The following is a 22,645-nucleotide window of genomic DNA, read 5'->3' as shown; positions in this document are numbered from 1 at the left end:
GTTAAGTCACGCCCATGATGCGGCCACCGCCGGTCATAGGGGGTTTCACACAACATTGGAAATCTTAAGAGAGGTTGCATACTGGCCACACATGGGGCAGGACCTCGACCAATACTTGAAGGGGTGTCTTGTGTGTGCACAATTTCAGCCATCATCCCTCACGCACCGGGCGCCTTTACAAAAGAGGGGAATGACACTGCCATGGTCAGATTTACAAATCGACTTCGTAGGCCCCGTGATTCGCTCGGCTAGGGGGAATAAGTACATGTTGACCGTCACATGCTTGTTTACCAAGTGGGTGGAATGTCTCCCAGCCCCAAATTGCAAGGCAGAAACTGCAGCTGCCTTGATGATTAACCACATCTTTTCCCGTTTTGGTCTACCTCAAAGGATTGAGTCAGACAGAGGTAGCCACTTCACCAGTGAGGTAATGACAAAGATGTGGGAGATACTGGGGGTCAAGAGAAAGCTGCATATTGCTTACCGGCCAGCTTCTTCTGGGGCAGTAGAGAGATATAACCGGACAATTGTGAGCATATTAAAGAAGTTTGTGGCAGATTCTGGGCCAAGTTGGGATATCCGATTACCTCTGGTCCTAATGGCTATCAGATCTACCCCTTCATCTGCAACCAAAATGTCACCATTTGAGTTGATGACGGGGCGCAAGATGGTGCTTCCTCAGCATTTGCTCTATAGGACCCAAGAGCAGACACTGATAAATGCCTCCACTACTCATGAGTATGTGGAGAATTTAAGGAAACACCTTCAACATGCTTTTGCTTATGCTCAGCGGAATCTAGAAAGATCGGCTGATAGCATGAAGACCCATTATGACCTGAAAACTTCCAGGAAGGAATATCAGGTGGGAGACCGGGTCTATCTATACAACTTCCAAAGGAACCAGGCCAAGCAGCGCAAATTTTTGCCTACATGGAAGGGACCCTTTGAGATCGTCGATAAGATCTCCCCTGTGGCCTACAAGATCCGCATCCCCAAAGGCGGTTCGGCAGAGGGGGAAGACAAGTGGGTCCACATAAACCAGTTGAAATGTTGCCATCCCAGGCACACTCTGCAACAACTGGAGGAATCCTCTGGAATCCTAGCGGGTACTGTCTCAGACTAATTCAGTTCCAATCATAAAACATACCACATCTAGTCTCTAAAATATTGTGATTGTATGAAACTGTCTCTTAGTCATACTGTTTTTATTAAAATAAGAATGTAATGTTTTGTTATGATAAAATGCATATGCTGCCCCACTATCTCAACAGTGGTGGAAAAAATCGCCTATGAGTAGATATTGCCGCTTTTGCTTTATCATCCTAGGAGAGATGAAACCATGAAGGATGACCAAGAAGGACGATTCGGAGACCGGGAACGGAGATCCAATGGGCCCAGTGGACCGCCCAATACTCCCATCAGGACCGGCGAGGAGAACCGATCGATCAGTACCGGATGGAGAAGAAGATGCTGAACTGTGCCATCTACAGAAGAGGAAGAAGATTATGCGGACAGACCGGTGCATGGGTCAAAACCCTTGTGCACGCGACTCCCCATCGACTCAAATTCAAAGTGCAGTCGCGTGGGGGGGACTTGTTGGGTGTCCTGACCCACGTTTAAGCTATCCTGCTACAACATTTGGTGCTGTGGGCTTAGGAAATTCAAGATGGCGGAAAACCCACATGTGCGCCGAAATCCAGGAAAGCTGCGCAGTTTGTGCGCCCACCAAAATGGTTGCCTCACTTGCCACCCACCAGTGCGAGAATGAAAGGCCGGGTTGCCATGAGGGAAATGGGTTGCCAAAGGAAAAACAGTAGCGCCGGTTAGCTTCAAAGCGCTTTAAAACCACCATTGGACTACCCGCACAGTAGTCTGAAACCATTGGGAATGGCAATGCTGATTGCCAAATGCAACCTAGAAGTGTGGGGAATTCATTTCTTAAATCCCAAAAATGAGTGCAGTACCAGTACTCACCACTATCCAAAAGCCGGCGTTTTAAAACCACTCTGTGTGTTTTTCTGAAGGCAAGCAAAATGCCTATTTCAAACCTTGCAACATGTGCAAAATATTCACTGAACACCAGCAGACATTTGGCAGAATGGAGTTTTGTGTGCCTACAAAATCTGGGAAATGAAGAGCCCAAAAACAATGCTTATAACAAAAATGCTATGGAGTCAGCAGCTTAAGCCTAACTGCAACTGGATTTAAAACCACCAAAATCGAAAATGTTAAATTAAATGAGTGACCTATGTTTGGTGTCACATGCCTTTGTAACTGTTGAAATGTCATAGTTTTGCACTTAGAATCAGCATTCTAGCTGCATGTGTAAAATTACAAGTTATTTTAAAAGCAACAAAAAGTTAGCTGAAGGTCTGGCTTAAGGAACTTGATTTTGCCTAGCAACGGATCCCATCAGCAGTGAAACTTGAGTCACCACTGTGTTCCCAGGCCAACCTTCCTTTTGCTGCCCAGGCTAAGGATATGCCATCTATCTGATAATTGAATTATCTGTGCTCTGCAAGAGGGTGAACAAAGCCCTCTTCACTCAGGCAAAGGTTTTTATTACCGCAGTCGTAAATTGTAGCTTCCTCTTGGCAGGAGCTGGGAGGAGCACTGCCTGTGAGAGCAAGCTGGCTTGGCAGAACTGGAAAGAACCAGAAATTCAACCTTGTGCTGAGGGTAAACCACACCCCTTTGGAGCCAGAACATAACTTTAAAAAGATGAATAACTCATAGAGCGGACATGTGAAAATTTTATAAATGATACCATAATTCTTGTGATTTTTCTGCCCACAGTTTAAGACGTGGTAGGAACCGGTGGTATGTTCAGGGGGGTTTTAGCGGAAAAGTGGATATTACTCTAAATGTGTGTATGTTAAAAATCTGAAACTTCATCAGTTAATGTCCCTACCCCCTGCACACATGTATGTAAAGTTGGGTCCATGTCGGAAATTGAAAAAGCAGTTAAAAAGTGAAATATGTGCCAGTTCTGAATGCAAGCTCCCAGGAAGAGCAGAGTTTGAACAGGGGATACCTCCTGTAATGCATGATGGGTGCATATGATTTTAAAACAATATGTACCTCTGCAAATATGTATTTGTTTCAAATCTAGATTTGTGTGTAAGTTGACAGGAGGAGTGGACTTTCTGCAGGCTGTAAAATGACATCAATCTGACTCACAGTTCAGTTTGCCAATCAAGCGGAGGAATGGAAGTTTGACCAATTAGAAGCTGAGAGAGAGGTAGGGTCAGTGATGCTAGAACACACCCACATTCTAAACACATAAAAGCAGACAGACAGGACAGATAGGGACCTTCAAAATCCATCTGCCGCTGGAAGCTCTGCCGGAAAGATCCATACTTACCTTCATCAAACTCCAGAAAGCCAAACTAGAGACTTCAATCTATCCAGAGCAGAGAGACCCAAAGAACCGGTGCCTAGCAGAGACCAGACCCCTGTGAGCCGTTCCAGAGGCCAGGCGCTGTGAGCAGAACCCGGAAAGACCTGACCAGACTGAAGTCCGTGACCAAGTCGCTTTCCTGTTCAAAATCTCTTGTGAGTACTTAGCAAAACTCAGAACACATCTCTTAGTTTAAATTCATCTAATTCAATCTATTTAACCTAAGTAGAACTGCCTCCTAGCTGTCACCTGTCATTCTAGCTGCAAAAATTTGTCACTTGTCATTTTGAAAAAGTGTGCGTTTAAAATTTACAAAACCAAAAACGACCTTTACTAAATTACTCATATCTCCGCAACCGTTTGGGCTAGAGACTTGCAATAACTTTCATTTGGAAGCTGAGATCCCAGGCTTTTCTAGGACCCCAAAACGGTAGAGATAGTCCTTGCGGTTCCTTTGTAATAGCGCTCGGCGCATCCGCGAATTTTACCGCGATTTGCAATTTCTTCACATGTAAAAACTGCTGCTGTTTGCTTTCCATTGGCCAGAAATTCGTTTAACCTGCTAACTATCCCTGCATCATTGCTAGTGTGAGCCTGGACTAATATTAACTAGATACCACTCACCCTGAACCTCTATAAGGGAATTAAAAGCAAATTTAGCATATTTCTCATTCATTGCCAGCACATATCCAAGCATTGCCTGTGTTTTCAAAACTCCTATCTGTTTTCTGTAAGCTTGCTGGGATTGAACTGAATTACAGTTGATTGCATTTCTGAGGACTGTGTGTTTTCCTTCCATTTCCTTGCATTGCATAAAGAGGGGGGGAGTGAATAGCCAGAGAAAAGTGATTACATTGTTTGGTTGAAATCATATTGCGTATTTTCTGTACTGCATTCATTGAATATTGCATCCACCTGAGCTACATAAAGCATCCTCTACCACATTATACTTTTGTTCCTATTTACCAGTGTGCTACCTTATCCATTTCAGGTCAACTCATTAGTCATTATAAAGAAGTGTGCTAGTGCCAGATTCTCCGTTGTTAATATTTACCATATCAGATTAAGTGTGATATTCAATTATTAATTTATTATAAAGTGTGATATATATATTTTAATTTATCAAATAAACCTTTTAAACTTGCAAAACAGAACTACTTCTTGGCTCAGTGGGGTCAGGGGGATTCCAAGAGAGGGGTGTTATACCAGGGTAGTCATCCAGGACGCATGAACTGGACCTAAAGATATATCAATAAGGGTTTTCATTCAGTATTCCAGACTAGGCGTTGACTTAGCTGTAGTGTTGAATTGAATCCTCTTACAGAATGAATCCCCAAAGAGTTTCCTCTTTGTTGCGGTTGCTGCATCTGAAGAGGTTAACCAGTTTGTTCTTTTCCCAGGCCTCTTCACCCATTTGTAATATTTTTGTGAGTTCACATACTATATCTAACATTGTGACCTGGCAGGAGTGCCAGGACCTATCCAGGCCCTTCCTCATATCCTTCACATATTTCCGCATAAATGTGACAATTTTTACATCTATTTCTGGAGTATCTGCGACTCTATCAGGAAGGTGTGGTCTTGGGCATTCCACCCTCAATTTACCCCTGACCTATTTTGCCAAAGGTGCCCTTAGGCATTTTTTAAGATAGGCTGCTATCTTTTTTTTGGTGGTTCCCATTCAGAAGACTGCGGGTGGAACAATGCCTCGGGGTCAAAGTCATCACCCCCACTGTCCTCTTCATTATACATTTTCTTTTTCTTTGGTGCTTTCCGGCCTTCCTCGTCTGAGGTTGATATAGAGAATACCTCCTCTTCAGAATATTCTTCTTCCCAACCATCATCCTCCTCGTCTGAGCTATTGATCTACCTTGTCACCTGCTAGGACGTGCTCTGGCTCTCACCGTCCTTCTGTTACCATCCTTCTTTTTTAGTGGAGCGCTGTTTTTCTACCCCCTTTTACTCTCCTCTGCGCTCTTATCCCTTTCAGCTCCTTTAGCACCTGAGAAAACTTGAGTCCGTGAAGCACCAGAACTATGCGGCCCTGTCACACTTCACTCTTCCCTGACCATGCTCCACTCTGGGCTATCAAAGTAGTTGCAGTTGCCAGGGCCCCAGCCCTGTCACGGTCACAATGAAAACCTGTCAAACTCCTCGTGGATATGGTCTGCCAATTGTCTGCGCTGCACGCACTAAAATAATAAATACAAATAATTGCAGTTTAAACATGCGCTAATCCATTCTCACACAACACTACAAAAGTAATCATGTACTTAACTCGCTTGCCGAGCAGCAAGGAAAGAGGAAGTAATAGAGGATTTGCAGTGTTTATGGGCATGGACAGTTACGGATTGGTTATGTTTATCACGTGGTTATTTCAGAGACCAATAATACCTTGGTCTACCAAAGACTCTACCTAAAAATGGGGTATGTAGTTTGATCGTTTTACTGTTATATTATTTGTTTGTTATGCTGCTCGAGTAGTAAAATGAAAGAGAAAGCATAATCTGAGCCTCCGGTCTTGACAAAGATTCCCCCTAGCCAGTTATTATTGCTGCTGCTGTATGTTGCACAATATCACTTTCAATGTAGTATGAAATGCAAAGTGATACCCTCTAACATTGCAAAGATGATTTTACAAACATTGAGTCAAATTATTCTCTGCCTTCATATCTATCACAAAAGCCGAGAAACGAATTTGCAATAAACAAAAAGATACTTTCGGGACACTTGAAAAATGAACTGCAATGTCATCAGGAATCCCTTGTGTGGCACACATAGAGAAGTTCCCTATATTATCTTCATAAATGATAATGTCATTATACATTGTCAACATGTCCTTCGTTTTCTCAATGCTTCTACACAAACATGTGCACATAAAAAGTGTGAGTAAACAGTTGGTATATTTTCAACCATGTCATTTACTACAAGGAGTGGTGGGACCAGAACTTAAGAAACACAGCACAAGACCAGAAAGTGTAGCATAATGTTAACACATTTTGTATTTTTAGTCTCCCAGGTGGTTTCCTATTTCCCAACATCTGGCTGGACAGAATTAAAGTATTTTAGCTGATCCTACATCATCAATAGATAGCCACCAAAGGTTTCAGTATCGCCCATGATGAACAGGATCATCAAAAAGTTATTGAAGATATTGACAATACCTATTCCCGTTAGACATTCCTATCAAAGTGACATCTAGTGCTAAAGACTTTTCATTGTCTTGCTTTCTGAAAGAGGGTTTCCAAAGTCTGTTGTGAAGTCCAACTCACATTTCTTCATTTATTGTTTATTTATTTATTATTATTTGTTTATAGTTCAATCAGAACTTTAACAAAACAATCACCACAAACAAAATCATATCATATACATATATATAGCATCCAATACATTTAAGGTGAGATAAAACTTGAGTGAAGCGCAAATTAAAACCTGAAAAAATTCATCAATTAATCCTTGCAATTTATAATGATAATTCATGCAGTATGCACATCATAAAATCAAGCTCTACAATTCACATATAGAGGCCGATTCATGGAATAATTAGCGCGGCGCAAGTGGGCAAAAACGTGCGAATCGCAGTGGAATAGCGAAAATCGCAGTGCAAGTGCGAAAATCGCACGAAAAGCAGCGCACATCGATTCATGGAAGTCCTTGCGCGAGAAAACCAGCGGATGTGCGATAAAAAAGAGCGCGGCGCATGTTGGCGCACAGGCCATCTAACAGCGTGCGCCAGGTCACAGTGAAAATCGCACAGGCCACAGCAAAATTCGCACATAGCGTGGCGCACGCAACAAAAGTAGGCGGAACACAGGCGTAACACTCGGAATGGGGAACAACTTGCCAAAACGTGGGCGTCACGGGGGAAGTACAGGGCACAAGTGCGCGGAACGCCCACACGCTCGCCTACAACACGTATTCATGGAATAGAATAGGGCAAAAAAGCGCACGCTCAAACCAGCGCACAGGTACAAACACGACCGCCACAAGAAAGCAGGCGGTAGCGTCTCTGCGGCTGTAAGAAATAGCACCTATATACTGCCATGATGAATGTCCTATACTGTGGCCCTCCAGGACAAATGACGTGCAAAGGGGTACCCACAAACACGGACACCCGCTGACAAAAAATACGTGTGCGTGTATACCGGGGTGCGCGGGAATTTCCACACGCAATTTCAGCAGGGTACGTGTATTTCAGGGGTGCGCGGGAAGTTCCACACGCGATTTCAGCAGGGTACGTGTATTTCAGGGGTGCGCGGGAATTTCCACACGCGATTTCAGCAAGGTACGTGTATTTCAGGGGTGCATGGGAAGTTCCACACGCGATTTCAGCAGGGTACGTGTATTTCAGGGGTGCGCGGGAAGTTCCACATGCGATTGGCCCAGTGCGAGCAGGGTACGTGTATTTCAGGGGTGCGCGGGAATTTCCACACGCGATTTCAGCAAGGTATGTGTATTTCAGGGGTGCGCGGGAAGTTCCACACGCGATTGGCCCAGTGCGAGCAGGGTACGTGTATTTCAGGGGTGCGCGGGAATTTCCACACGCGATTTCAGCAGGTTACGTGTATTTCAGGGGTGCGCGGGAAGTTCCACACGCGATTGGCCCAGTGCGAGCAGGGTACGTGTATTTCAGGGGTGCGCGGGAAGTTCCACACGCGATTTCAGCAAGGTATGTGTATTTCAGGGGTGCGCGGGAAGTTCCACACGCGATTGGCCCAGTGCGAGCAAGGTATGTGTATTTCAGGGGTGCGCGGGAAGTTCCACACGCGATTGGCCCAGTGCGAGCAAGGTATGTGTATTTCAGGGGTGCGCGGGAAGTTCCACACGCGATTTCAGCAGGTTACGTGTATTTCAGGGGTGCGCGGGAAGTTCCACACGCGATTGGCCCAGTGCGAGCAAGGTATGTGTATTTCAGGGGTGCGCGGGAAGTTCCACACGCGATTGGCCCAGTGCGAGCAAGGTATGTGTATTTCACGTCTTCCACCACCCCCACCCCCCAGCATCCAGGATCACCCTCCACCAGGCCCCCACTCATGTCTCCCACCACCCCCACCCCCCAGCATCCAGGGTCACCCTCCACCAGGCCCCCACTCATGTCTCCCACCACCCCCACCCCCCTGCCACCATGGGCAGACTCCACCAGGCCCCCACTCATGTCTCCCACCACCCCCACACCCCAGCAGTGCAGGGGCAGCCTCCAGCAGGCCCCCACTCATGTCCCCCTGCACCCCCACCCCCCAGCATCCAGGGTCACCCTCCACCAGGCCCCCACTCATGTCTTCCACCACCCCCACCCCCCAGCAGTGCAGGGGCAGCCTCCAGCAGGCCCCCACTCATGTCCCCCTGCACCCCCACCCCCCAGCATCCAGGGTCACCCTCCACCAGGCCCCCACTCATGTCTCCCACCACCCCCACCCCCCAGCAGTGCAGGGGCAGCCTCCACCAGGCCCCCACACATGTCTCCCACCACCCCCACCCCCCAGCATCCAGGGTCACCCTCCACCAGGCCCCCACTCATGTCTCCCACCACCCCCACCCCCCAGCAGTGCAGGGGCAGCCTCCAACAGGCCCCCACTCATGTCTCCCACCACCCCCACCCCCCAGCATCCAGGGTCACCCTCCACCAGGCACCCACTCATGTCTCCCACCACCCCCACCCCCCAGCCACCAGGGGCAGCCTCCACCAGGCCCCCACCCATGTCTCCCACCACCCCCACCCCCCAGCCACCAGGGGCAGCCTCCACCAGGCCCCCACTCATGTCTCCCACCACCCCCACCCCCCAGCATCCAGGGTCACCCTCCACCAGGCCCCCACTCATGTCTCCCACCACCCCCACCCCCCAGCCACCAGGGGCAGCCTCCACCAGGCCACCACCCATGTCTCTCCCACCACCCCCACCCCCCAGCCACCAGGGGCAGCCTCCACCAGACCCCCACTCATGTCTCCCACCACCCCACCCCCCTGCCACCATGGGCAGACTCCACCAGGCCCCCACTCATGTCTCCCACCACCCCCACACCCCAGCAGTGCAGGGGCAGCCTCCAGCAGGCCCCCACTCATGTCCCCCTGCACCCCCACCCCCCTGCCACCATGGGCATCCTCCACCAGGCCCCCACTCATGTCTCCCACCACCCCACCCCCCAGCAGTGCATGGGCAGCCTCCACCAGGCCCCCACCCATGTCTCCCACCACCCCCACCCCCCAGCAGTGCAGGGGCAGCCTCCACCAGGCCCCCACTCATGTCTCCCACCACCCCCACCTCCCAGCAGTGCAGGGGCAGCCTCCACCAGGCCCCCACTCATGTCTCCCACCACCCCACCCCCCAGCAGTGCAGGGGCAGCCTCCACCAGGCCCCCACTCATGTCTCCCACCACCCCCACCCCCCAGCAGTGCAGGGGCAGCCTCCACCAGGCCCCCACTCATGTCTACCACCACCCCCACCCCCCAGCATCCAGGGTCACCTTCCACAAGGCCCCCACTCATGTCTCCCACCACCCCCACCCCCCAGCAGTGCAGGGGCAGCCTCCACCAAGACCCCACTCATGTCTACCACCACCCCCACCCCCCAGCATCCAGGGTCACCCTCCACCAGGCCCCCACTCATGTCTCCCACCACCCCCACCCCCCAGCAGTGCAGGGGCAGCCTCCACCAGGCCCCCACTCATGTCTCCCACCACCCCCACCCCCCTGCCACCATGGGCAGCCTCCACCAGGCCCCCACTCATGTCCCCCTGCACCCCCACCCCCCAGCATCCAGGGTCACCCTCCACCAGGCCCCCACTCATGTCTCCCACCACCCCCACCCCCCAGCATCCAGGGTCACCCTCCACCAGGCCCCCACTCATGTCTCCCACCACCCCCACCCCCCAGCAGTGCAGGGGCAGCCTCCACCAGGCCCCCACTCATGTCTCCCACCACTCTCACCCCCCAGCAGTGCAGGGGCAGCCTCCACCAGGCCCCCACTCATGTCTACCACCACCCCCACCCCCCAGCATCCAGGGTCACCCTCCACCAGGCCCCCACTCATGTCTCCCACCACCCCCACCCCCCAGCAGTGCAGGGGCAGCCTCCACCAGGCCCCCACTCATGTCTACCACCACCCCCACCCCCAGCATCCAGGGTCACCCTCCACCAGGCCCCCACTCATGTCTCCCACCACCCCCACCCCCCTGCCACCATGGGCAGCCTCCACCAGGCCCCCACTCATGTCCCCCTGCACCCCCACCCCCCAGCATCCAGGGTCACCCTCCACCAGGCCCCCACTCATGTCTCCCACCACCCCCACCCCCCAGCATCCAGGGTCACCCTCCACCAGGCCCCCACTCATGTCTCCCACCACCCCCACCCCTCAGCAGTGCAGGGGCAGCCTCCACCAGGCCCCCACTCATGTCTACCACCACCCCCACCCCCCAGCATCCAGGGTCACCCTCCACCAGGCCCCCACTCATGTCTCCCACCACCCCCACCCCCCTGCCACCATGGGCAGACTCCACCAGGCCCCCACTCATGTCTCCCACCACCCCCACACCCCAGCTACCAGGGGCAGCCACCACCAGGCCCCCACCCATGTCTCCCACCACCCCCACCCCCCAGCCACCAGGGGCAGCCTCCACCAGGCCCCCACTTTGTCCCAGGAGGATAGCTCAGCGGCATCGTGCTCAACTTGGAAACAAGACGACACGGAGCAACACAAGTTCGATTCCTGGGTCCGCGCTTAGAAACCTCTGGGTATTAAGCGCGTTATAAATAACCTATCATATCATATAAGACTCATGTCTCCCACCACCCCCACCCCCCTGCCACCATGGGCAGACTCCACCAGGCCCCCACTCATGTCTCCCACCACCCCCACCCCCCAGCAGTGCAGGGGCAGCCTCCACCAGGCCCCCACTCATGTCTACCACCACCCCCACCCCCCAGCATCCAGGGTCACCCTCCACCAGGCCCCCACTCATGTCTCCCACCACCCCCACCCCCCTGCCACCATGGGCAGACTCCACCAGGCCCCCACTCATGTCTCCCACCACCCCCACACCTCAGCCACCAGGGGCAGCCTCCACCAGGCCCCCACCCATGTCTCCCACCACCCCCACCCCCCAGCCACCACGGGCAGCCTCCACCAGGCCCCCACTCATGTCTCCCACCACCCCCACCCCCCTGCCACCATGGGCAGACTCCACCAGGCCCCCACTCATGTCTCCCACCACCCCCACACCCCAGCAGTGCAGGGGCAGCCTCCAGCAGGCCCCCACTCATGTCCCCCTGCACCCCCACCCCCCAGCATCCAGGGTCACCCTCCACCAGGCCCCCACTCATGTCTCCCACCACCCCCACCCCCCTGCCACCATGGGCAGCCACCACCAGGTCCTCACAATCCCCAATCATGTGCGTAATGGTCAGCCTCCACAGCCAAAAAGCCCTACCAAGTAACCCATTCACCCACATGGAAATGGAAATCACATGTTACACCCGCAATGTTCATTAAGCTAATGAACCCATGTCCGTCACACACAATGGTTGCAATTGAATGGGAAAACACACGACGGCCCTTGGATAACTGAAAATAAAAGGAAATGCAAACAATTGGCCAGTCAAGCAGCCATCATACAGAACAAATATGGGAAATTTTCACTAAAACCGGTCCTTGCCTTTTACCATCAGAAGGTAATCCCAGTATTACTATATGGCGCAGAAAACGCCTTGGGCTGCAGTTATGACACATGGTCTTCGCTGGAGCATTGCTTTTGGTCGAAGGTACTGGCGTTGCCTAGGGGGATTGCAACTGCTTGTGTGAGGTACGAACTTTCGCTTATTTCGTTACACGCAAGGGTGTGCTGGGCCCTAATAAGCTTATTTCGAAAATCGCGCCAGAGAGAGCACATTCCACAATTTGACATCTTTCACGACCCTTCACCGGCATATAACAGTATGTTATCATTATGGTCGAAAAGATGCGAAGAGATCCTAAGTATTCATGGAATCACCTTGGATCAGCTGCATAACGACCCGAACGCTGCTAAATTAAAAATCTGGCGTACGGACTGGGAACAAACTTGTACTCGACGCACTACAGCTGCCATGATGAAGGACACCCCGCTCGAGATAAGGCCTTTCAACATCTTACAACGTTACATTGAATTATTTCCAGGCCCACAGGCCCGAAGAGCGTTCATGCTGATGCGGCTGAATGCATTTAAAACTAGTGAACGGCTGGCGTCTTGGCGAGCAAATAAAGTTGCATCCTTGAAGTGTAGAATATGCACTAAAGACAGGGAAACACTAAAGCACTTGGTGCTATTTTGCACTAAACTTCGCTCTGAAAGGACATTTCATCTGGGGCCTTGGGGAGCAAATTACCCCTCCCGTTGTGCGGATGAGTGGTGGGCTTCTATGTTTCAAGGATGTGACATGAAGCTGATATTACCATTAACCCGATTTCTGATGTTGATTGAAAATCGACTGAACGCACTGTCGGTTGATGTTCAAGGATGACAATGTCTTGTATTGTTGTCGGCGATCTTGGAGGGGTATTGCTAAGTGATTGCTAAGGGACTGTTAAGGGATTGTCAACGGACATTTCTCTCTTGATGAAGTACAGTCCTGTTTGTTCATTTGTAAACATTTTAAAGGTTTGTAATAAACCGATAAAAATAAAAAAAATAAAAAAAAATGGGAAAACACACAACATGACATGCATGAAACCAATGAGATGATACCACACAGTGAAGTATGCTAACAAAATTGTATTGAAAAAAATAAAGAATGCTAAAGAAAGAAAACAAACTACAATGTGAATGAGAAAAAAAAGCTGCATGTCCGTATAAAAACACAAAACTGCAAATCAGAATCCAAAAAAATTATGTCCAAAGTCAAATGTAAAAAAATCTCCATGCAAAAAAGAACTATGTACAAAACTAACAAGGGTCCATGAGCCCAACTGAACAAAGGAAACCTACTAAAAAACCTACCTAAAAATCAACTATATACAAAAAGTGGAGCAGTGTCCGTCGACTCCAAATCATAATAAGAAAGAAAGGAAACCTAAAACTAAAGAACTATATACAAAGGCGGCGGGCAAGTCCAGCGGCTCACTCCGTGGTGTCCCGGGCCAGGGCATCATCGAACTCCTGTTCGATGTCCCGGAGGCGGTCCAGTTCCATGGCCCCGAGGGTCCGCAGGGACGACGCCGTGTCCTCCTCCAACCCCCTGCGGATTGCCTCGAGGCACTCGGCCCGCCTCAGGGCCCTCCGCATGGAGTTCTCTGCCCTGACCATTGTGAGCCGCGCCTCTTCCGCCCGACGCCGCTCCGCACCTATGGCGTGGCCCAACCGCTGCCACACGGAAGACACTCTCTGTCCTGGGTCCCCCTGCCCTCCGGCCGATGCCTGCCCCTCCGATGTCGAAAGCCCCGAGCCTTCATGTCTCCCACCATGTTGCTGCTGCTGCTGCTCTGCCTCTGCCCGTGCACTGCCTCCTGCTGCCTGCACATCCTCCGCCGGCTGGGGTGCACTTGTTGATGTGGCCACCCCTGCTGGACCTCCGACTCCCGACTGTGGCAGGGATGCCTCCTCCACCAGCCTGGCTGCACCGTCAGAGGCAGCTCCACAGGGCACCCAGGTGACTGATGGGTGGGAAGATGGCACAGAGGACGACTGGCGCGTAGGGGGTCCAGTTGAGGAGGGGGTCGGAGCAAGCCCCATCAGACGGAGGAATCCGGCCTGGGTGACCTGTCCCAGCAGGCTGACGTGGTCAACGAGCCATTCGAGATGACGTGCAGTCTCTCCATGAAAAGACTGCAGGTCACCTCGCATGGCCAGGACAGGCTCAACCCGGACCTGGATGGCCACGTCCGCAGGCAGAGGAAGGCCAGTTGACGTCAGCTCATCCCCTGCCTGAAAACGGGTCTGGACGTAGGCATCCCTGCTGGTGCAAGATGATGCAGGGACAGGATCGGGGACAGGATTGCACACAGGCACCTCTGCGGCCGCCTGTGCTGCCTCCTGTCCCTGGTCCTGGACTGCACCACTAGCACCAGTGGGATCCCCACCTCCAGACCCCGTCTCTGGTGCTTGCACGGCCTCCTCCTCCACCAAACCCCCCACCAACCTGGATGACTCCGTGCCATCTTCCCCTGTTGGGCCCTGTGGGGTCCCAGCTGCCCCTTCTGCTGCCGAGGAGTCCAACTGCAACCTCCGCCTCTTGGACCTCATCCCGGCAGCTGCGGCCTGGGACGCGGCACCGGACTCCTCACTCCCCGACAAGATGACAACACGGGAGGGGAGCCGGGCCTTGCGTCTCCGGCTGGCGGTCGGATCCCCGCCGCTGTGCTCCACAGCACCTTCTCCGCCCTCTTCATCAGTTGACGCTGCAGACAGGGAGAAACAAAACACAGGCATCAGGGCACTGTACAATGGACACATACACGCATGACAGTTGCACATGAGTGGCATTGGCAAACCTCAGACATGTCATCACAATCCCCAACACACATGTCATTGCAACTCGCACACATGAGCCATACCACAGCCATATCGCAACTGCCACCACCATCCCTACACATACAACAGCATCAGCAGCCAAAGGGGAGCCAGACATCACATGCAACACAAGAAGTGCACCACACATGTACACACACCACCACACTTGCATGCATGTCTACACCTCTGCCAAGTGTCGCACTGTTCAGACGGGCATCCATGTCACATCTGCCAATCAGGCTTCCACATACCGCTGTCACATGCATCCATGTTGCATCACTGTTGCACCCTTGACAAATACACACACATGCACATGTACACAGTGCTCATACATGCAGCCGAAAACAACATACATGCCTGACATCACGGACATGTCTACTTACATACACATTCATCCAAACATGTGTGCACGCACAACTGCATTTGCCATGCAAGCCCACACACACAAGCACCATCCATGTCTCACACATTACAGCCCTCGCATGTGTCAGACCCACGGCCCTGTACACCCCCACCCATACTCGACCCCATACAAACAGATGTGCAACCGGCACAATGCCGAATAATCACCACACTCACTGCTCACAATCAGGATGCATGTACACTCACCGCTCGACTCCAGACGGGTCTGCTTCTCTAGGACCTGGACGTGGAGCGCTGGGGATATGCGTTCCAGGACCCCCATCTGTTCTTCCGACAAGTGGCCCCGGCGCCCCTTGGCATCCGCTGCCTTCAAGAGGCGCCGGGCCTTGTTCAGGGTCCTGGACCTGAAGTCCTCCCAGCGCTTCCTGACATGTTGTAAGTCCCGGACTGCCACCCCCTCCGCATTGATGGCAGTCACGATGTCAGTCCAGATCCGAGTCCGTCCTTCCTTGTCGGTGCGGGAACTTCCGAAGAGGGCATCATACTGCCCCAGGACTTGCTCCACCAGGACACCAACTTCGGTGGCACTGAAGCTGGTGCCCCTCTGCCTCTCTGGCCGGGGGTTGTCAGTGGTCACAGATGGTGTTTGCCCCGACATGACAACCCCAGAGGCAGGAGTGGGTGGGCAACTGGGTCCTGGGGCTGGGCTGTGGAGCGATGGAATTCCAGTCGGGAGTCATCGGTTCCAGCAGGGGTGGTCACAGCAACAGCACCCCTGGCTGATGTGCAGGCAGCAAATGGCAGTGCACGTGGGCAGCAGGCAGTCAGGCAGCAGCAGATGGCAGGTGGGAGCGTGCTCGGGGCTCTGGGGGGCAGTAGTTCGGCCTTCTGGGCAGGAGCGTGGTCTTCCGTGTGCTTACGCGTGGCCAGCTTGGTACGGAGTGATTTGGCACGTGAAAATACTGCACGTCAGCGTGAAAACCGAGGAAAGGCCCTTAGCGCGTAAGCGCGTCAGCACGCATACGCGAATCTATTGGACCAAAGGCCCTCAGCGCGTAAGCGCGTCTGTGACGTGACCCGCACGGGTGTTTCCCACACAGCACGTGATGACAGAGCACACGTGGAAAGACTGCACGTCAGAGTGTCATCGTGTGTAATTGGACAGCACGTCAGAGTCTCATCGCGTGTAATTGGACATCACGTCAGAGTCTCATCGCGTGTAATTGGACAGCACGGCAGAGTCTCATGCGTGTAATTGGACAGCACATCAGGGTGTCATTGCGTGTAATTGGACAAAAGTGCGCGTACACGCGATTGGCCTATGTACGTGTATATCAGGTGTGCGCGGACACTTACACGCGCAAGTACGTCAGCGCACCTGTATCCCGGTGTGCGTGGGAATTTCCACACGCTATTGGACTGGGTACTGGATTTCAGGGGTGCGGGGGTCACACGCTCGCCTACAACACACGCAACGCATTAATTTGCGCGCTAAAAAAATAACAAGCTCAGACCCAGGATGAACATACCGTTCCTAGCAGCAGTGGGCGTGGCCTACCAAAGGAGGAGGAGGAGGATAGTCAGGGCCAGAATATTCACACCCAGAACCAGCCTTTTCGGGATGCCTGATGACCAGGTGCATGGGAGGTACAGGTTTCCACCACACATCATACTGGACCTGGTGAGTGAGTGGGAGGATGACCTCACATCACCCACCCTGTGCTCCCAAGCACTCAGCCCCCTGGAGAAGGTCCTCAATGTACTGCACTTCTTAGCCACTGGATCATTTCAGCGGACAAGTGCCATTGTGGGTGGTGTATCACAGGCCACCCAGTCACGCTGCCTACACCAGGTCTTGAACATCATCACTGCACGCCCATCAGTCCGCAGGCACATATACCTGCCCAGAACCCCTGCAGAAAGGCATGCTGCCGCCCTGGATTTCTATGTTGTGGCACGATTCCCCAAAGTGCTAGGTGCCATCGACTGCACCCATGTGGCTCTACGTCCCCCCAGGGCATCTGAGCACATCTATAGGAACCGCAAGCACTGGCATTCCATCAACGTGCAGGTAGTATGTAATGCCAAGGGAATCATCACCTCAGTATATGCCAACTATCCCGGGTCAACCCACGACAGCTTCATTTACCGAATGTCCACCCTAAGCCGGGACCTAGAAGCTGGGCGGCATGGCGATACATGGCTGCTTGGTGAGTATGAATGCCACTGCACATGCATGCATGTCAGTTACTGAGCAAGGTCACAACCCCACCAATGATACCAATCACCACCTCCACAGGGGACAGTGCCTACCCTCTCAGCCCCCACATGATGACGCCAATTCGGAACCCCACCACGCCACCCCAGGTAAGATATAACGCAGCCCACATTACAACCCGGGGCATAGTGGAGCGCACATTCGGAGTGCTGAAGTCACGCTTTCGCTCCCTTGACCGTTCTGGCGGGCAGCTGTTGTACGCTCCCCCAGTAGTGTGCAGGATCATAGTGGCAGCATGTGTCCTGCACAACGTTGCAACACGCCGGGGCCTGGCCGTGGACATGGTGGTGCCCCCCCATCCCCAACCACATGCACAGCCGCTGCGCATGGGAGGGGAAAGGGCACGGGGGGAGGCAGCCCGTACACAGCTAGTGGCTAATTACTTCACATAGAAATCACACCCCTGTGGAGTGCACACTGCCCTGGCACATTCCATCTGACAATCAATGATGACTCAACCTGACACTGATCCTGAATGTCTGGAGAAAGAACCGTGAAAACCATATCAGCCTGAGATTGTTCACCTGGAAGTGTCACAATGTGTGCATCCCTACCCACTCAGACACCACCAATGCAGTTTTGTGAAGTTACACATTCAAGCAGCTCAAATGAATACCCACTTGCAAAATGCAACAAGAGGACAGTGCCATGTCAGCCAACCCAACCCCAGCACCGCCACACCACACACCGTGCCATGTCATGCTATTTGCAGGTAAAAAAAGTAATCCCCACAACATGACACTAGTGTCACAATGTACAGTGTCCCTATTAGAAACTTGCAACACCTGAAATGCTCACAGTAATGCCGGACCAACAACAAACTTGAGCACGTACTACCATTAACATGACATCACTAATGTTAAATATTAGTAGTCTCACCACCTGGAAATGCCTGCACTCCCACCACTACCAACTGTGCAGTGTTGGCGCCATGTAGAGTTGTAGGTGCACTGCTGCCAACATGGACCACATCTCCAGACTAGAGGTCCTTGTGTAGACATGAGGAAGGGACCTGCAAATTGGGAGGTAGACACAGAAGATGAGTTACACATCAATGCAACATGCAGTGTACAACACAACAGCAATATGCACTAGGAATGTATACACAGTATTGACTACAGACTGCCCACACAGCTCATGGGAGTCCAACGTCACTGTGTAATTCACTGTCACTTGGGCACACCCTCTGAAAGCCCATGGAAACGGGAAGCAGGAGGGGTGTGTGTGACTCAAACCCAAGCATCTGAACCAAATACATTACAAGCCTGCATGTGCCCAGCCACAATGCAGCGTATGCCCACAGGAACCACGGAAGCCAACAAATCGTCCCAAAAAAATTGGGAATAAAATAAATAAAAATAAAAATAAAAATACAAATAAAAATAAAAAAAAATAAAAAATGGCCATTGAAGGGCCCGGGGGGGTTGGGGAGGCCACCCAGGAGGTCCGAGGACAGGATGCACACCAGAACCCACCTGCGTGGATCCTGGGAAAAAAAAACACCTCCATGGGCTCATGGCCCACACGGCTACCCTATTGTGGGAGTATCACTGCTGTCGCTATTATCACCCTGTGCAGCTGCATCCGGAGGTGGTTGCACTATGGGAGGCAGCCCACGCAAGGCCCTAGTCTGCTCCTCCATGGCTGCAAGCATGCGGGTGTGGTAGGTCTGGTTCTGGAGGATGAGTGTGCGGAGGTCCCCATGCAACAACTCACGGGATGCCTGGACCTCCGCCCTCGTTGCCTGCATCTCAGCTGAGAGCGTAAGGGTGAGATGCTCCAGCTGCTGTTCTGTCCTTTGGTGTGTTGAAGCCTCAAGCTCAACAAGAGTAGTCCTGAGGTGAAGGAGCTCCTGCCTCAGGGCTTCCCTGTGGCCCTGGGACTCAATGGAGATGGCCTCCTGCAGAGTCGCCAGTGCCGCCCGCCTGTCCCTGTTGGACCCCAACATGTCCTCCCTGTGTGACTGGCAGATGGAGTCGGTTGCCTGCTCTAGTCGCTCCATCAGCCTTTCAGGGGGGACAATGGAAGTGGCCACCCTATCCATGGCCACTTCCACACATGTCCCACATGACTAAAACCCTCCCATGCATGCACCCTCACTGCGTATGAAGGGCAGGCAAATGGCACACACTGATGACACCAAGATGGAAGATGAACACATTTTCTGCATGCTGCCTGGCAGTGGCATCACACATTGGCCTGTGATTGGCAGGTGAAACACACATGCCATCACACAGATGGCATGTACCATTGCTATTGAGTGAAGATGGAGAGGAGGGCAGCACCTATTCATTCAGTCCAGTTCCCGCATGTAATAGCTTTTCTAATTCAAACAGGTCAGATTCTTCACCTGGAGCTGCCAGTCCGAAATGGTGCAATTGCACAGGGACATGTTTGAACAAATGATATCCAGGTAACAAAGTCACTCCACTTTACCATAGCCATGTCAGACATGTGACTAGAGGACTGCGACATGCCTAGTAAAAGTGGTGGAATGCAAACAATCTGACTAAATGAACAGTGAAAAATCAAGCAACAATGTTGTGGCAAGGTGACACTTCAAGGGCAACTGGCGTGCAGTTGGGCTAGATGTCTACTGTTGGCAGAAGGGATACTGCTATGGCCAAATGCAGCTGCGCAGGACGTATTGCATGAAGCATATGGCTGACCCATACGACTCAGGCGCACACACTCTCACCTGTCACACAAACAGAAGCCCTCACACACACCATGCACATGGATGACACACACATGCATGTGCACTCACCGGACAATGCCTCGCAATCAGCCAAATCTCCCACGCCTTGGATCTGTTCCTCCGTGATGTAGGTCCCAGCGACTGACTCATGTGGAGTGAGTTCCATGTCTACTACTGGAGACCCACCTCCAGTCACTAGAGTTGCGGCATGACTTGAGGCCAGCTTACTCTTTGCCCTGCGCTTTAGGTCATTCCAGCGCTTATAGCAATCATTGGCTGTGCGCCTCACGATTCCAAGGGCACTTACGATGTCTGCAACGGTCTGCCAGTGTGCCTGGCGTTGTGCAGGTGTGGTCTTGGATCCTGCAACAATGACCATCTCGTTGTCATGTGCGGACACATACTCGACAAGTGCATTCAGTTTGTCATCCGTGAAGCTGGGCTTCCTGGATGGGCCGAACTGTGTAGCCGTGTCTGGGGCATCAGCCTGTGCCGGACGAGCACTCTTCCTCTTCCGCTTGGAAGGTGGTGGTGATCCTGAGTGTCCTGCGCCGCTCTGGACACTAGGGGCAGGAGCCCTGGTGGACTCTGTATCAGGAGTGTGGGATTGCACACTCAGCATGGGAGTTGGTGCAGGCATTGGCTCTAGTGTGATGGTGTCAGGGGGAATGTCAGCAGCATGAACTAGGACCGACACTGTCCGGGCTGGGTGTGTGAGGGCTGGGGTGGATGGAGCCGCAGCTGCCCCTGCAGCCTCTCCGCCCTGCCTACTTGGTGCAGCAGATGACCTTGCTGCCCCAGATGCACGTGGCATGGTGACATCAACGTGCACCAGCGCACGTGTCATAGGCCTGCTGACCTGGAAGTCAGCCATGAAGTCAGCCAGGTCTGGTGCCACAATGGGCTGGTCCAACAAGGGCTGAGCATGGATGGTGTCAGCCACATCAGCCTCAACGGGAGGGGGGGGGGATTATGGGTGCCCTTGACTGGTCCTCCACACATGGGGGGACAGGCTCACCCTGCAAGTAACGACCACGTCCCCTACCGGATTCACCACGGCCACCACTTGTGGCTCTTCCACCTTTGCCACCCTTACGGAATCCTCGCCTCCCAGCCATGGCACTGATGTTAATGTGCGTATGGGAGTGGGTGTAAAATATTGTCCTGGGCAATTGGGGGTCAAAGGGGTTGGGTACCAGATGGTAATTGTACCCTAGTGCTCTTGCAAGGCTGATTGTAACCCCTGGGGAAAGATGACGGGTCACGCTACGCACAGGAGCCCCAAAAAAGGGAGATGACGTGCACGCAACCCCTCCTAGACCACGTGTGCAGAAAGAAAAACCTGCACTACGCTGTGGCACCCAGTAACACAAGAATGAACGTATGCGTGTCACACGCAGCCTAGAATGACCTCTGAAGGGGTAGGCTACACACGGGGCAAGCACAGATGTTAGATACGTGCGTGACTCACCGTCTGCCAGGTAAAAGAGCGTGAAAAAGGAGCGCGTTTGGTTGGCAACACCCCCGCCAAAAGAAGATTTGTACGCTGTCTGAGGAGACAGGACAACAGTAGTAGGGAACACTGTTTGAGGGAACAGGCCCAGGTAAACCAGTAAAAGAGAAAAAAGAGAAAAAGCTGTCAGAGGTAACAGGGAATACGAACTTGAAACGCTGTGAAGTAAATCGCGTGTGAAACAACAAGAAGTACAGAATTCACCCACTCGCTCTCCACGAAAAGCACGTACAAGGAAATGGTGTTCTACGCGTACCTTTTTTACAGGCCCACACGTCCAGCGTCACTTACGCGGCGTGTACGCGCTAGGGCCATTTCCACCAATTACACGCTTTGTCACTTCTGCGTGTAGGGCCATTTCCACCAATCACACGCGATGACACACTGACGTGCAGTCTTCCCACGTGTGCTCTGTCATCACGTGCTGTGTGGGAAACACCCGTGCGTGTCACGTCACAGACGCGCTTACGCGTTGAGGGCCTTTGGTCCAATAGAATCGCGTATGCGTGCTGACGCGCTTACGCGCTAAGGGCCTTTCCTCGGTTTTCACGCTGACGTGCAGGATTTTCACGTGCCAAATCACTCCGTACCAAGCTGGCCACGCGTAAGCACACGGAAGACCACGCTCCTGCCCAGAAGGCCGAACTACTGCCCCCAAGAGCCCCGAGCACGCTCCCACCTGCCATCTGCTGCTGCCTGACTGCCTGCTGCCCACGTGCACTGCCATTTGCTGCCTGCACATCAGCCAGGGGTGCTGTTGCTGTGACCACCCCTGCTGGAACCGAAGACTCCCGACTGGAATTCCATCGCTCCACAGCCCAGCCCCAGGACCCAGTTGCCCACCCACTCCTGCCTCTGGGGTTGTCATGTCGGGGCAAACACCATCTGTGACCACTGACAACCCCCGGCCAGAGA

Source organism: Ambystoma mexicanum, chromosome 8 (assembly GCF_040938575.1).
Source record: "Ambystoma mexicanum isolate Mex_15411 chromosome 8, UKY_AmexF1_1, whole genome shotgun sequence".
Classification (NCBI taxonomy): Eukaryota; Metazoa; Chordata; class Amphibia; order Caudata; family Ambystomatidae; genus Ambystoma; species Ambystoma mexicanum.
Note: the sequence above shows the minus strand (reverse complement) of the source record.